Source organism: Echinops telfairi, unplaced genomic scaffold (assembly GCF_000313985.2).
Source record: "Echinops telfairi isolate 266 unplaced genomic scaffold, ASM31398v2 ScPeMD7_60;HRSCAF=208, whole genome shotgun sequence".
Classification (NCBI taxonomy): Eukaryota; Metazoa; Chordata; class Mammalia; order Afrosoricida; family Tenrecidae; genus Echinops; species Echinops telfairi.
Window position 1 is genome coordinate 21,143,664 of NW_022103958.1, and position 16,098 is coordinate 21,159,761.

Below are 16,098 nucleotides of genomic sequence, written 5' to 3' on the forward strand. Positions count from 1 at the left end.
GTGTGTGTGTGTTTGTTTGGGAGGGGGTGTCGTCATCCAGCAGGTTAGAGTGGGGATCGGGCTGGACCAGGCAGCATTGTGTCCCATCGTGCCTGGGGTTGTCCTGCATCAGAGGACAACTCAAAGGCAGTTGACAACCACCAACCCCACGAGGTGCCAAGTACTTGTTAGGTCAAGTTCTCTAGGCATTGGCCCTGCTTTGTGTCAAGAGCAGAAGCAGGCAGGCCAGCGGAGACAAAAGAGAAGGTGACTACAAAGTGCGCCCTCTTTGTTCCTTTGATTGAACTTAAGAGAAACAACTTTTTTTTTTGGCTACCATTCTCTGAGCTTATGGAATCTTTCTGTTTGAACTTGTGCAAATATAAAACGTATCTTTTCTCTGTTCCAGGAACTCTCCGAATCACAAAGCATTTGGTTTAGATTAAATCCCGTTGACCGAGGCATTATAATTCGCCTCTGACATAGAAGGTCCAGTCACCCGTTGCCTTATCTAACCTAAAAACTTATTATAGTAACCGAGTACACTAGGCGGGGTGGAGGCAGGGCTGGGGGTGGAGAAGGTCACTTGGGTTTAGAAGTCACGTGCACACAGCAGGGTGGTGGCGTTTTAGAATGGAGAGGAGTGGATTCATGAAGTCCAATCAGCAAGCATGTGTGAACATTTATATAAGACTTTTTTTTTTTGCCTGGATCTAAATTATAGAGCTTTTAATAGCTCCAGTAATTAGACAAGCATGCAGTCAACCCCATTATGTTCCTGTGTAATATCACGCTCCCTCGGGTCTAGCTGGGCTCCCTGCATGGGCCCCTTTCCTCTTCTTTGCGACCACAGGGAGGCAGTTTGCTTGTGAAAGAGCCCACTGTTCACATTGTTTTTGTTCCCTCCAGCCCGAGGTTGGATTTGCTTTCTCAGGGGTTTCAGCATTGCGTTGCCCAGTGGAAAGCAAAGGACAGAGTGGGGTCTGGCCATTCATTTGTGTTCCCAAAAGGACCCTGTGTCAGCTGGGCTGGGGGCAGGGCCTCGCATGGTGCAGGGCACTGGCAAACACTTCAAACGTGTTTACAGCTGAGTCTGTTTACAAAACACTCCCTGGTTCAATGATGACTTGACCTTCCAGGAAGCAAAACACAATGCCTGGCTGCCCGCTCAGAAATCATGGACTCTTCTGTCACATCTCCCTCTCGAAGGCCACCTTTGTCTTGCATTGTTACTGCTGGTTCTCCCTTCTCTGTAGCAAGATTTAGTTCATCGGCCTGGACAAGCCCCGGTAGGTGCCCACGCCGATATGTTGAGATATGTTGCACGTCTTGGGTCCATCTGATTGTTTCCTCCAGAACGAAAAGAAAAAACTATTTGGTTGGGGGGGGCGGGGCGAGGGGCAGGGGTGGGGGGTGGGTGCCGCGGTGATTTGAAATTAAGAACAGGATGTGCGGTCTGACTGAAATAAGGCAGCGTTTCTCATCACGAGATGGACTGTTTCCAGGTGCATGGACGTATTTACTAGAGGTGGGCAGAAAGCAGCCTCATCACGTTTTTTTAAAATGAAGTTATTCAAAAGAATCATGAAAAAAAGACATCTGCAGTTTAGTATTTTGAAGTCACCTTTTCCCTATTCAGCCAACAATATATACATATATAGATATAGATGTAGATGTAGATAGATAGATATAGATATAGATATATATGAAAACCCTAAATTAATTACTGTTCCTTCACAGGGATCTAGGTGTTGTCCCACATTCTAGAAGTCTGTGAAGTTTGCCTGGATAAAACACCAACCACACCCACAACAACATAAATCAAATGTCTAAGTCACTCTCATAATTGAATTCACTTTAATTGGCAAACTGGTATTCTCGGTAGCGGCAAACAGAAACAGCAGTATAAACAATGTAGAAGGATTTGAATGTCAGCACTATTTTCTCAGACTGTATCTAGAATCTCTTTCTACAAGACAGGGTATAAAGCCTAATGAGTTGAAGTAGTTTTAATGGTTTCTCACAATTTATAACTCAAATAAATGTGGTTTTTACAATACATGTAGTTTTTAGGCTCTGGTGACTGAAAATGTTCAACAATTTTGTGTAAACAAGTAAAGATGAAGGGTGTGTGTGTGTGTGTGTAACATTAGGATGGGCAGTTTTCTATAGAGGAAAATGGCTAATTCAGTCAGGAGGTGTGCTAGCCACTCCTTGGGAGAAAGCCTACCCTGGGAGGAGCTGGCTGTTCAGTATTCGCTTCTGGGCACGATTGATTCCAGATGTGGCAAGTGAATGCTAGAAAGCATTCTGAGTTTGGATGGAAATGAAAAATCCCACAGGCCATTAGAGTGTTGGTGACAGAGGAGGCAGGTAGTTCAGGTAACGCGTGAACTCTCTGAGGGCTTAGACTCTAGATTCTCAACCTGTGCATCCTGACCACAATGGGGGTCAGATGACCAAGTCATCACAGTAGTAAAATGACAGTGATGAAGTAGCAACGAAAATAATGTTTTGGTTGGAGATCACTACCACATGAGGAACTGTCGGAAGGGTCGTGGCATGAGGAAGGTTGAGAAGCACTGGTAGAGAGTGCTTAGCCCAATAGCTATTTGATGGGCACGAAAGGCCCAGCAGGGAGAACATGGCTGCCCAGAGCCTGGGCAACAGGAGCGAGAGGAACGTGGGATCCTGACATCGCTCACACAGCAACCACCTGGAGCTGCTCTGTAAGTTAGCTGAAGGTAAGTCTGTTCCAGGAAACGTCCATAATTGCTCAGTTCATATTGTCCAATTTCCTGTTATCGGATCTATCGTGAGGATTTCACTATTTGAAGGAAAGTGGAGTAAATGTCCATTATGTGGAAGTCAACGGGAAAATAGCGGCCGGGCAGTTATCAGGGGACATTGAGCTGGTTCCGACCCGAGCGGCCCTCTGCACAACAGAATGAAACGCCCCGGTGCTGCGCCGACTTCTCAATTCTCCCCGGGACTGAGCCCATCGTTGCGCCCCTGTGTCAGTCTGTCTTGTTAGGGCCTCCTCTTTTCTATTGCCCCTCCCCCCCTACGGTACCAAGCACGCTGTCCTCCAGCAGCCAGTCTCTCCTGATGTGGTAGGCTGGGATGTCTAGAGAAATACAACCAATGACACTTGTCTACGTACAAGAAAGCGCTTTGTATCAAGAAGAAACCATCCCGGCCACTCCATCTTCAGACTCGCACAGCTGCCGGCCAGGGACTCAGAAAGGTGAAGCAGGGTGCAGGAAGATCACAGGCTGGTGGGTGCAGAGTGGGTCCAAGGTCAGTGGGGAAAAGGGCAGGGTGCGACAGTTCTCAGGGTCTGGTGGCCCACATGGGGCTGCCTCTGGAGGCAGGCACCGAGGTGCAGCAAGCAGGAAGGCAAAGGAGCAGAGAGAGGGAGGGGCAGTTCAAGAGTCTCTCTGATAAAAAGGCCACACCCCCAAGGAGGCATCATCAGGCTGTGACCTGATTGACATGTTGGAATCCACCCCCACATGTTCAGACAAATTCAAGTTGACATAAAATCTAACTGCCACCCCCAGCAACATGTCCAACGTCCATGAAGCAAGCGTCACCATCGTTGCCTCTAAGGAGCATTCTGGCTGTGTTTCTTACAAGACAGATTTGTTTGTTGTTGTGAAAGTCAACGAGATGATGTATATAAGCATTTAGGGCAATGCTTGATACATCTTCCTTCAGGACCATTGGCTCTTGCTTACGTTCTACCTCCTGAAATGGTGGAGGGTGGACGAGTTCTTTTGGGTACAGTGACTGTGTATTCTTGCCTCATCTCCTGATGCTTCGTGCATCATTCAATACGTTGCCCACAGGATTTTGCAGGATGACCACTCGAGGCTTGAACTCCTTCTTGAGTTCTTTCAGCTTAAGATGCTGAGTGTACGCTACCTTTTTGGCTTTCTAACTTTGGGGTTTTGTACTTTATCATTATACTATTTTACTTTGTCTTTTCAAGCTGCCCTTGGAAATTTCTATTCAGTTCTTTGATTTCACCATTTCTTCCATTTGCCTTTGCTCCTCTATGATTAAGAGCAAGTTTCACAATCTCTTCTTACATTCATTTTAATCTTTTCTATCTTTTTAATGACTTTTTGCTTTCCTAATGAGTCATCTTCTTGATGCCATTTCACAGTGGCATTAGTGTTAATACATCAACTCTCTGCTTGAGATGTTCTCAAAATTCAGATGGGAAAGACTCAAAGGCATATTTTGGCTCTCATGGACTTGTTTTCATTTTTTTCAGCTTCTATGTGAATTTACCCATGCACAATTGGTACTCTATTCTGCAGTCAGCCCTAAACCTAATTTTAGCTAATGATATTGAGCTTTTCCATAATCTCGTCCCAGAGGTGTAGTCGATTTGAATTCTGTATATTCCATCTGGAGAAGTCCATGTGTACAGTCACTTTTTATGTTGTTAGAAAAGGTATTTTCTATGAACAAGTCATTGTTCTTCAAAAATTCTATCATCATGTGAGATCTCCAGTTTTGTTTCCACCACCAAGACCATATTTTCCAACTACCATTCCTTCCTCTTTGTTTCCAACTTTTGCATTCTAATCACTAATAATTATCAATGCATCTTGATTGCATGTTTGGTCAATTTTCCACTGAAGACATCGGTAGAATGCTTCAATTTCTTCAACTCTAGCTTAAGTGGTTGATGTATAAATGTGGGTAGCAGTTGTATTAATTAGATTTCCTTGCTTCAGATACATGCAATCCTATCACAGGCAGCATTGTACTTCAAGCAAGAACTTGACATGTCCTTTTTGATGATGAATACAATGCCATTCCTCTTGATTGTATCATTCCCAACATAGTAAACTATATCATTTTTTGATTCACAATGGCCAATACCAATCTATTTCAGCTGACTAACAAATAGGACATTGCCCTTTATGCATTCCACTTCATTTTTAACAACTTCCTTTTTTCAATTTTATTGGCACATAATCCACATCATACAATTCCTTATTTCAATCATGTCAAGAAGAATTGTACAAATAAGTTCTAAGTATTAGATTTTTGCATCTGTTTCTTCTCATTCTGAGTCGTGTTCCATCAGCAAAGGAAAATCCTCAAGGCTTTACTGCCAAAGGTTTTATTCTTCAGTGGTTGGTGTTAAAATTTGAATAATAGTTGTATTATAGTTGACTCGACTTTGAGAAGGCGGGTGATTCTTCCTCAATCACACGTGAGTGCCATCTGACCTGAGGGGCTCATCTTCTGACACGTTCTCTGACAATGGTCTGCTTCTGTGCATTTGGCCTTCAGGATATGACAATGTTTGGAGGCTGTTCATAAGGTTTTCAGTAACTAATTCTTCCAAAGTAGACAGCCTATTAATTCTCTAGTCTGTGCTTAGTTTGGAAATTATGTTGAAACCTGTTCCCCTTGGGTGACCCTGCTGGTATTTGAAATACCGGTGACAGAGCTTCCAGCATTCCAGCAGCATCCAAGTCACCACAACAAACTGATGGACTAGTGGTGGGGCCACAATAGTAGAATGGTCATATGCCTTGATTTAAATGTTGGTTCTGCCCCTTCCTGACTTGATTTAGGCAAGTTCTGGTGGTGGAATGGGTTATGATTGGGTCTGCTAACCACCAGGTCAGTGGTTTGAAACCACCAGTAGTTTCTTAGTAGAAAGATGAGGCGTTGTGCTCCTGTAAAGATATAGAGTTGCTATGAGTTGAAAATTGACCTAGTGGTAATTAGTGAGTGATTAGTGAGAAAAATGGTTATTCCATGATCAAAATCTCAGCTGCCATGCAGGAGACCGGGATTTAATTCCTGGCCAAAACACCTCATGTGCAGGCCACCACCCATCTTTCCAGGCAAGCACATGTAGTTTCATCATGCTAAAGGCTTCAGTAAAGCTCCTAGACTAAGAGGAACTAGGCAGCTCTTTCAAAAATCAGCCAGTGAAGACCCTATGAATCACAATGGTCCAATTTACCACGCATTGTGGGGAGGTTGCAGGATAAGCATGCTTTTGTTCTGTTGTGATGAGCTTGCTATGAGTTGGGGCCAATATATTTGTATATATTAGCTTGATATTGGTATATATTTTAGAATTGTCATGAAATTCAATGAAGTTTTTAACATAAAACATTTAATGCAATGCTTGATACAGGATACGTGATCAGTAAATATTAGTACAGCTAACACAATAATTATTGTTAGTCTAAGATTGAGGATTGATCCATGAGGTGATACATAATCCCAGTATGGAGAGTTTCATCTGTAGCAGTTGGTAATTTTATGATTTATAAGATATTCATATATTTTATTGATACCTGCTATCTTGAGTTGATGGCAGTTGAGTTGATTTGGGGTTTATCTTCAATTTTAACCTTGGTATTAGCAAACAACAGGAATCTACTATTGTAAACGTAAACAACCCAAAAATTATTGGAAGGCAAATGGTGGGGGAAGCAGGGGGGTGGCTCATGGAATTTAAGGCATACCAAGCATTAGAAATGGAAAAGAAACTTGTGTTAGGCCAGGTCATCTAAAGATACAAATCTAGTGACACTCATCTATGTATGAGAAAGAGCTTTATATCCAGAAGTAAATTGGATATCAAAAAGGCATCCCAGCCCAGTCCAACCCAAGTCCCCAACTCTGACACTAATCCATAAGTCCCTCTTCAAACTCCTGTAGCCACATGCAATGATGCAGAATGCAAGAAGATCACATGCAGTGGGTGGAGAGTCCGGTGAATCCAAGGTCAGTGGAAGCGTGGCAGGGCTCCCGCAGCTCTCAGGGTCAAGGGCAGAGTCCCAGGAAGCAGGAAGGCAAAAGGGCAGAGAGAAAAGCAGGGTCCCAATTTCCTCCAGTTATTAGCAGGTCACACCATCAAAGAGGCAGCATTAGTCTGTGGCCTGAATGACAGGTTGGATTCCACCCCTACACTTTCATACATCTTTAAGTTGATATAAAATCATCCAACTATCACAAAACTCAAGAAACAACAGGTAAGAGGCAAAATAGAAACACAGCAACCTTCTGGTATGTAGGGCAATTGGGCAAGTGAATGACTTCCCATCGTTTCCTTTGGTTCCAAGTCAGTTGTCCAAAATCTAGTATCAGGAATGGAGATTGTGCTTGATTGCCAGGCTCAGTTTATATGCTCAACACAGGTTTTACAATGGGATATATAGAGAAAGTTTATAGTAGCTCCATCTTAATCACAGACCCTAGAGGAAACTGGGATATTATGAATGAGGAAATGTGTGCTACGTGGTCATGATAGGTAGGTTTATTGTGCCAACCTGGCCCACAGGAACATGTGGGATTAATAGGTTGCAGTTTGATTGGAGGGCAAAGAGATAAATGGGTCTGCACGGCCCACCACCCACCTCTCTCTCTTGCTCTCTAGTGATTGGACCAGCGTGCAGCTGCTTTAGCTAGTTCTCTGCCTCAACGTGTGAGTTATACCACCTGTGGGACAGCCAACCCCATGGATCATGCCGCTAGAGCTTGAGGTTCCTTTGAGACTGGTATTGAAAAGAAGGTATTGGCCAGATCAATATCTTAGACCAAGTACCAGGAGAAGTATTAATTTGCTCAAACAATGAAATCACATCTGGAACGGCAGCTGCAATTGGAGTCACCACCTGGTTAAGTTTATGATAATCCACTGTCATTCTCCAGGATCCATCTGTTTTTATTGTGTTTTTTAAAGAAGCCAAATAGGTGAGTTAAATGGGGATGCGGTAGGAATCACCACCCCTGCATCTTTCAAGTCTTTGATGGTGGCGCTGATCTCTGCAATCCCTCCAGGAATGCGGTACTGCTTTGGGTTCACTATTTTCCTAGGCAATGGCAGTTCTAATGGTGTCCACTTGGCCTTTCCTACCATGATAGCCCTTATTCCACATTTCAGGGATCCAATATGGGGGTTCTGCCAGTTACTACATATGTCTATTCCAATGATGCATTCTGTAACTGGGGAAATAACCACAGGATGGGTTCGGGGGCCCACTGGACCCACAGTGAGGTGTACCTGAGCTAAAACTCCATTGATAACTTGACCTCCATAAGCCCCCATACTGACTGATGGGCCTTTGAAACACTTTGGGTCTCCTGGAATTAGTGTCAGTTCAGAGCCAGGGTCCAGTAACCCCCCAAAAGTTTGATTATTTCCTTTCCCCCGATGAACAGTTACTTTTGGGGAAGGCTAGAAGAAAGACTAACAGTATAGACCTTCGATGATATAGCAGGGTCCTCCTTCAAAAGGACCTGGCCTTCCCCTTATTCAAGGGATTGTGGGTCTGTAAACTGGCTCAGGTTTGGGAATTGATTGAGTGGTCATGACTCTTTATTTTGCTGCTCACCTGATCTAGCTAGCATTCTTCCACCTGTATAGATCACGTAAATATTTAGTAGGTTTCCCATGTATTTCACTCCTAGGGACACCGTGGCTAAGTAGCCAATGCCATAAGTCCACACCAGACAGGTTGCTTTGATTATTATGGAAACCTTGCTGTCCATTAAGATAACCACGTCCACCTGTGTCTGTTGATTCAGTGCTGACACCTGCGCCCTACCACCACAGGGCTCAATTAGCCCATTGTAGGCAAATGTCAGAGTTCACTTAGGGCAGTGCCCACTGTTAACCCTAGTGCACATAAAATAGCAATCACGGGAGTCTTCAGAGATGCTGGGGCCCACTTCACAAACTGGTTGCTTGTGGTTGTGGTGAAAGGTATGTCCTCAGGACACCCTCTTTTGGGGTTTATGGGATTATCCTGATAGATCCATTCCAACATACTAACTTCCCTAAGCTTTTGGATGCCTTTTTCTACAGAGTACCAAGGTAGGTCAGGTACCTCAAATTCGTCTAATCTAGGCCATCTGGCAGCCCAAGCTTCAGTGAACCAACCAAATTAGCAATTAGGTCCTCTCTTACCCTCTCTTGCGAGACACTGAAGGAAGAATCTGTGCTTAGAGGCCTCAGATCCAGAACTCAGACTGGTCTAATGTTACATTCCTTGCACCAGTATCCCACACCCTTAGTAACCATTCCCAGGGATATTCCCCAGGCTTCTGCTAGTCCATATTAGAAAACTCGAGGAGATCTTTACCAGTACAGTACAGTTCTTCCTGAGTCATCATCTGAAGCTCACCTTCAGGAACTTTCTGAGACTTAATTCTAGTTACAGGTCTAGAGGAAATAATGGGTGGTGGGAGTGTTTCCTGGGGACTCTCAGCAATATCTTGTAAGGTATCTTCCCCAGGCAATGCTCCAGATGCAGCCCCACCTGGCATTTCAGTTTGAACAGTTTGGTTAATCTACTCAGGTGTGAGTTGTTTACTGATAGTTAATCCCCTCAGGTAGGAGGGGTGGATCTATTGCTGGGGTGGGTCAATTGATTCTAGGGGCTCAATATCTTCCTCTTCTGGATCATCAGCCCATTTGTTCCCATCCCATGTTTCAGGATCCCAATTCTTTCTGATTAATGCCCTGACTTTAATATCAGACACTGTTCTAGACCTGCAATTCAGCTGATGCTGTAATTCAGCTACTCATATGATGAGACTCTGGGTTTGGTTTTTGGCAATGTGAGCTCGATTACTAGAGGAGAGAAGACTCTCCTTTGTAGTACACGCAGAAGTGTTTAGGTCCATTATTTGGCACTTGAGCCATGCTTCTGAGATTCTGAGATTATCTCTTTCCTTGATCACATTTTCTATTATAAGGAGGATCAGCCAACCAGCTTCCCTAAAACACACGATCCCCCAGAGCCTCTCCTCTCAGCAGCATTTCATCTATTGGTGGTGATACTGTGGATCTTAGCTTTGTGACTTCACACCATGGATTAACACCACCCTGTCTAGTAAAGGTGGCAGACGCATCCATGCCCAGTGATTAAAGTAAATGGTAAACTACAGCAACCCAATCCTGACAGGATGCCTAATGACCCAGACCCCCCAGGAATGAAGGTCTGGGTCACCCCACCAGGCAAAGAACCATGGCCAGCTGAGGTGTTGGCTGAGGGCAAAGGTAATACAGAATGGGGAGTAGAAGAAGGTAGTTCTACCTATAGCTATGACCACATAATCAATTGTAAAAATGTGGTTTGTGATGGTCAGTTTATCTGCTTTATATGTGCTCATTGAATATCTTTCCTTTGTCCATGTATGTACCAGATACAATTAGATTCAGTGTGTTTTCATTTATATGTATGATAGATGTTTGTGTGATAGGTGTAAGTGTGATTTCATTTATGTCTGGAAATTATATATGGCTAAAGAATTGTGTACAGGTGCCAAGTTGGCAAGGGATGAACTGTGATAGGTAGGTTTATTGTACCAACCTGGCCAATAGGAACCTGTGGGATTAATAGGTTGCAGTTTGATTGGAGGGCAAAGAAATAAATAGTCTGCACGGCCTGCCCACCCCCCTCTCTTGCTCTCTAATGATTGGACTAGTGTGCAGCTGCCTTAGCTAGTTCTCTGCCTCAACTTGTGAGTAACATCCTGTGGGACAGCCAACCCGTGGATCATGTCCCTAGAGCTTGAGGTTCCTTTGAAACCTGCTTTGCCACTCTGCTGGTGTGTACATTTCTTGAGCTTGAGGCTGTTGGATCCCATTGGCTTGCATTGCTTGAGTTTGATATCCCATCCAGTCCTACTTTGCTAAGCTCCTGAGCTGCTGACTATTGGTGAGCCACCCTGCTGTTTGCTGCCTTTGGCCAGACTGCCTGCTTTGCCTTATGCAAGACTCAGCTGTCTGCTTCCTTGACCATGAATCCAGCAGCCCTCATGAGTTGAAGAACTCCCTGCATATTAACTGTTCCACAGAAGTGAGTTGACTTGAGCCCTCTGTACTGGGCTGATTAGCGGTTACATTCCTTCCTGCTATATACATTCATAAGTGTCCTGGTTTTGTTTCTCTAGAGCAGGGGTCCTCAAACTTTTTAAACAGGGGGCCAGTTCACTGTCCCTCAGACCCGTTGGTAGGCTGGACTATAGTTTTAAAAAATATATGAAAAATTCATATGCCCACTGCACATATCTTATTTTGAAGTAAAAAAGCAAAAGGGGAAAAACACCCAGTGGGCAAGATAAATGTCCTCGGCGGCCTGCATGTGGCTCGCGGGCCGTAGTTTGAGGACCCCTGCTCTAGAGAACCCTGCCTAATACAGTGGTCAAATCTCATAAATGTCTATCCTTTCTTAGCCAACCTTCTGTAATGTATTCCACAGACTTTTCATTTTGTTTTAAGCCATGTGTTCAGAAGACATTCATGTTGCACAAATCACATTCCAAGAGCTAAAGACTGTTTAAAGGCAAACTTCAGATTTTCCTAAGTGGTGTTGAAAGGGAAAGCAGTGCTCACCCTCCATCTCCCACCTGCCCTTCTCCAAGACTTTACTGATAGATTGCCAATCAGGAAACAATACTCTGAGAGACCACTTACAAGGACAAACTTATACCCATGCTGAAAGGACCAGTAAACGATACCCACGATCACTGCCTACACTAGTGCAGGTAGGTGATATACTACACACGATTGTCCAGACGAGAAAGCAAGTGTAGCTGAAATTCAGTAACTGCTTTCAAAAGCAAATCCAGGTGGACCATCACGTCAAGCCCCGTTCCTGTGGTTTCGCTTCAGGAAGAAGGTATGTCATTATCTAATTGTACAAAGATGTTTCGAAGGCTAAAGTGCACATCAGCAAGAAGGGAAGAAGAAAAAGAAGAAAGCGGGGATAGATTTCCTTCAACTCCATCACCTCTGTCCCATTTCTCCCCATGTATTTCCCCTAGAACCATAAATTCTCAGGAGTGAAGGGGATTTGAAAGGCCTTCTAACCCAAGTATGCATTCAACGTTGAAATGTGACCTTCTCTCTCAAATAGCTTCCTTGGCAACTCGTCACTCAAGATGTAAGCATTGCTATTCTACTCTCAGAAAGTTTTTCTTTATACAAGGGGGTACCTCCAAAAAAACAGATGTGATGTGAGGGCGATAGTGCATTTGGAGTCCACTGCATCAAACTGTGAATCAAGCTTTCTATTTAGAGGTTCTGAAAAGATTGCATAACAGTGTGCAACAAAAAAGGCCCGGTTTATGGCAGACGGGGGACTGGTGTTGCCACTATGAGCATGTACCTGCTCCATAGCCTTCTCATGCGCCAGGGTTTTTATTTTATTTTATTTTATTTTATTTTTTTGCAAAAAAGCAGCATGCCTCTCTTGATCCAGGCACCTTACTCGTCTGACTTCTTTCTGTGTGATTTCTTTTTGTTTCCACGAATGAAGAGGAACATGAAAGGACAGCATTTTAATAATGATGTAGAAGAGGTGAAGGAAAAAAGGAGGGAGGTGCTGTCAGCCATCCAAACAGATGAGTTTGCAAAATGTTTTCAAAAGTGGAATCACAGATTTGATGAATGTATTAAGTGTAATGGAGAGTACTTTGAAGGTGATAAGGTTGGTTTGTAAATACATAGCTTTGAAAAAATCCTGGGTGTTTTGGGAGGGGGAGGTGGTGGTGTACCACCTCATATTGTCCTTACAACTTCTATTTACTCTAATAAATTCTATGGGTGGGGCTACAATGAACAAAGCTAACTCTTTCTAACTTTTTTTCACCTAAGAGACCCTGTACTAGTTGAAGTCAGGTATAATGCTTCCACAAAGCTATACCTGTCCCAGGATTCAGGTCATGTGATTTTATAATATATTAAGTGGTACAGTAAAATTTCGTAATAGGGACCTTCTTCCCATGTCCATTTAACTCCCAGTAAATGATTGGGTGGGGCTATGCCAATAGGGCATGTGTAACATGAATAGTGGGGCCTGGCTCATGACCACCCCTCTCGCTATCAGAACCAGCCATCTCTGACGCAGGGGGCCAAAAGAATGCTCAGGGTCTTCAGAAGAAGTATACATTCAAGATTTCGATCCGAAGTGTCCAAGGCCAAAACCAGACACTGGAGATGGTGACAAGGAGATCTACTAGGGGAGCAGCACCAAGATGATGGGACTGTGTGGCAGAGCCACAGGCTGGCTTCCTGGCCCACAGAAACAGTGGCCAAGGGACCACACGGCTGAGGGACTCAAGACTGAAAAGAGACTTGACCGCTGGCTGGTGCGAGGTGTTGCTGTCAACCAATCACTGTACCCGATTGTTTTCTGAGCCTGGCTTGGAAAAGAGACCTGTTAGATTCCCTCGTAGGTTTCCTTAATCATGGGTATATTATCTGAGGTCTGCAGGGCCATTGCAACAAGTGATCGTACCCATCACACAAGTAGAGTGCCGTTCCATGAAAGGAAGGTTTGATGCTAGAATAGAACAGGGTACAGAGTGACTGAGGGTGGCAATGTGTCTGACCCCTGCTTCTTGGCCGGAGGAGGCCAGATATGGGCACCCCATGCTATTTCCTGCAATTTAGTCCAAAGCTCTTTTATCCCTCTCCTGTGTCCTATCCTCGCCCTCTTACAATGTGTCATCTAGACCAGGAAGCATGCAAGTCTCATCTAAATCTTATCATGGCACTAAATATTAATAATCATAAAAGTCCTGAAAATAACAGTTAACTGAGCAAGATTAAAAACTTACTACTTGTCAGTCACCTTACCTATGATATTTAATGTGCTCCTGACAACCAACATTTCAGAGCCTGTGATCATCCTTTTACAGATGAAGAAACTGAGGCTATAACAAGTTAATTTATTCACCCCAAATTCCCACTAGTAGGCAGTGTGGTTCTGAGGGGCTGCAGACAGCGTACGGGCTGCTTTGTCCACTTTACTGTAGTCTTCTTCATTCAGCTAAGAAGCACATTCATTATTTTGTTGGTGGTGGGGTTTTCATTTCCTTTTGACATTCCTCTTGACCTGTTCTCACCAAGGTTTCACCAACTTTTAACCAAACGTTTGATCCTCATGAAAGTACCATGACTTTCACTACTGGACCACTTCACTTGTATGAAGCATTTTTTATGGGGATTATCCTGATGGAGACTGAATCAAAAGTTAGGAAGGGTGTGGGAGAGAAGGGATTTTTGTGCCTACCCATTTATTCAAAGCATTAGGTTGCTGTTTAGATGTGTTGGACAGCTTGGGAATTTTTATGTTTTCAGGAAAGGGGTCTGGGAAGGCCCAGGGGAGTTGCCATCGCTCCTTCAACCCCCGGCGGTAGATCAGGAAGCAGTTCAGTGCAGCCCTAACTCCCCCCGCTCTAGCTGCTGCTGCTTTTGACTCACTCGATCCTGGAATGGGTGTGTGGGCTCAATTCTACATGTTCCACCCACTCCACAGAAGATGACCAACTGCCAGCCAACCCCAGGTGAATACAAAGAATTCTCCCCAAACCATGAGTGCAGGTTGGTGCAATTTCCCCGACCTTTCACTGCAGTAAAGATCAAACTGCTTCCATAAATTAATTTACATAGATGAAATGGTTCCTTAGCAGTTCTAGAATTCAAAAGCATCGATAAGCTCTAATCACCTTACCAGAGTTTCTTTGGTGTTTAGTAAGAGACAAAAATTGCTGCAAAGAGAACATGGGTGAAATACAGATACGATGCTCATTTCAAACGAGATGGAAGACTGGTGTGGCCTGAACTAGGACCCTTCTGCTTTCTAAGAGCAGGGGTTCTGTCTGGTTGGCTCCTCATTCTATCTCTCTGCTCAGCTCTGTGCTCCACATGTGGTCCACTTCCATTGCTGCTGAGTTGAATCAGATTCATAGTAACTCAATGAGACAGAGTAGAACTGTTTCTTAGGGTTTCTGAATGATAAATCTGTGAAGATTTTACAACCTCATCTTTCTCCTACAGAGCCACTGGAGGATTTGAACCACTGACTTTCTGGTTAGCAGACCAACACTGAGTTTATGGCACCGCAAGCGTTTCTTTTCAGCACAAAGGAGACGAAACATCCTTGGAACATCAGCCTTTTCCAAGGAAACAGTTGCACTAAAGGTACTTGATCCTATAAGGGGCCATGAAGCCTAACATAGCTTTGAAATAATTTACCTTGAATGCTGAAATCTGTTTTCTCTCTGTTAAAATTCTTAATCACTTTAGCTAAAACAGGCTACTTTCGTTTTCCATCAACTTCTCTTTCGACTACCACCAATGATAACTCAAAGGCATCCCCTTTGGCAGGCACACTCTCTAAGACACTCCTGTGAAACCCTCCCTGGCAGTGCTGAAAGAGAATTCCAAAGTTTGGTTCCTTTAAAGCTGGCCCTATGCTGAACAGATAACAGTACCTTTTTAAGCTTGCAGCATTTTCTAGCTAGGGAAATTTGTCGCCGAGATGTCCCATTTGAGAAAGAAAATGTTTATCATTACCTTGTCAGGATGCCCTTTACCTTTTGTTTGCAATATGGCCCACTAGGTGGCGTGTCAACACATCAAAAGCTTGCTCTGTGCTTTGGGGCAGAATACACTGTACTGCTTTTTAAAACTAGGTTTTCAATTACCTTGGTTGCAATATTATTGAAGCTTTCAGCAAGTGTGGGCTGAGAGATTCTGAAGTGAAGGAACTGAGTAATTGTATCAGATGAAAGAAGTTCGAATAGGACCCTGCTGCTCTTCTGCTGGAATGCTGTTTGGCCCCAGCACACCTGTCAGGTAGTGCTCGTGGATGTAAGGTGCAATTAAAAAAGGTATAAACCAGCAAAAAAAAATGGACACAAGTGGTAGCTGAAGAACAAATAACAGCCTATCGATCTAGTGCCATAGGGGTCAGATCAGGAAACATGAGATGCCTTCCAGCCCCCAGTACTCCTGGGCTCAGGAGCAGTGGGGATGGAAAGGAAGCTCCCAGTACCACTTTGTAGAGCCCGCACCTCTGCAAATGCATACTTCCCAGTGGGGCCCTTTATCTAGTTCAGGAAACTCGCCATCTGACCTAGAGAACGTTGGAAAAGCCTGTCGTCTTTCAAAGGTCATGAAAATAACCCTTTTAAAAAAAAATTTAATAATCATTTTATTAGGGGCTCATAAACTCATCACAATCTGTACATACATTATTTGGGTCCAGCACATTAGTACATATGTTGACTTCATCATTCTCACAACACCCGCTTTCCACTTGAGCCCTTGGT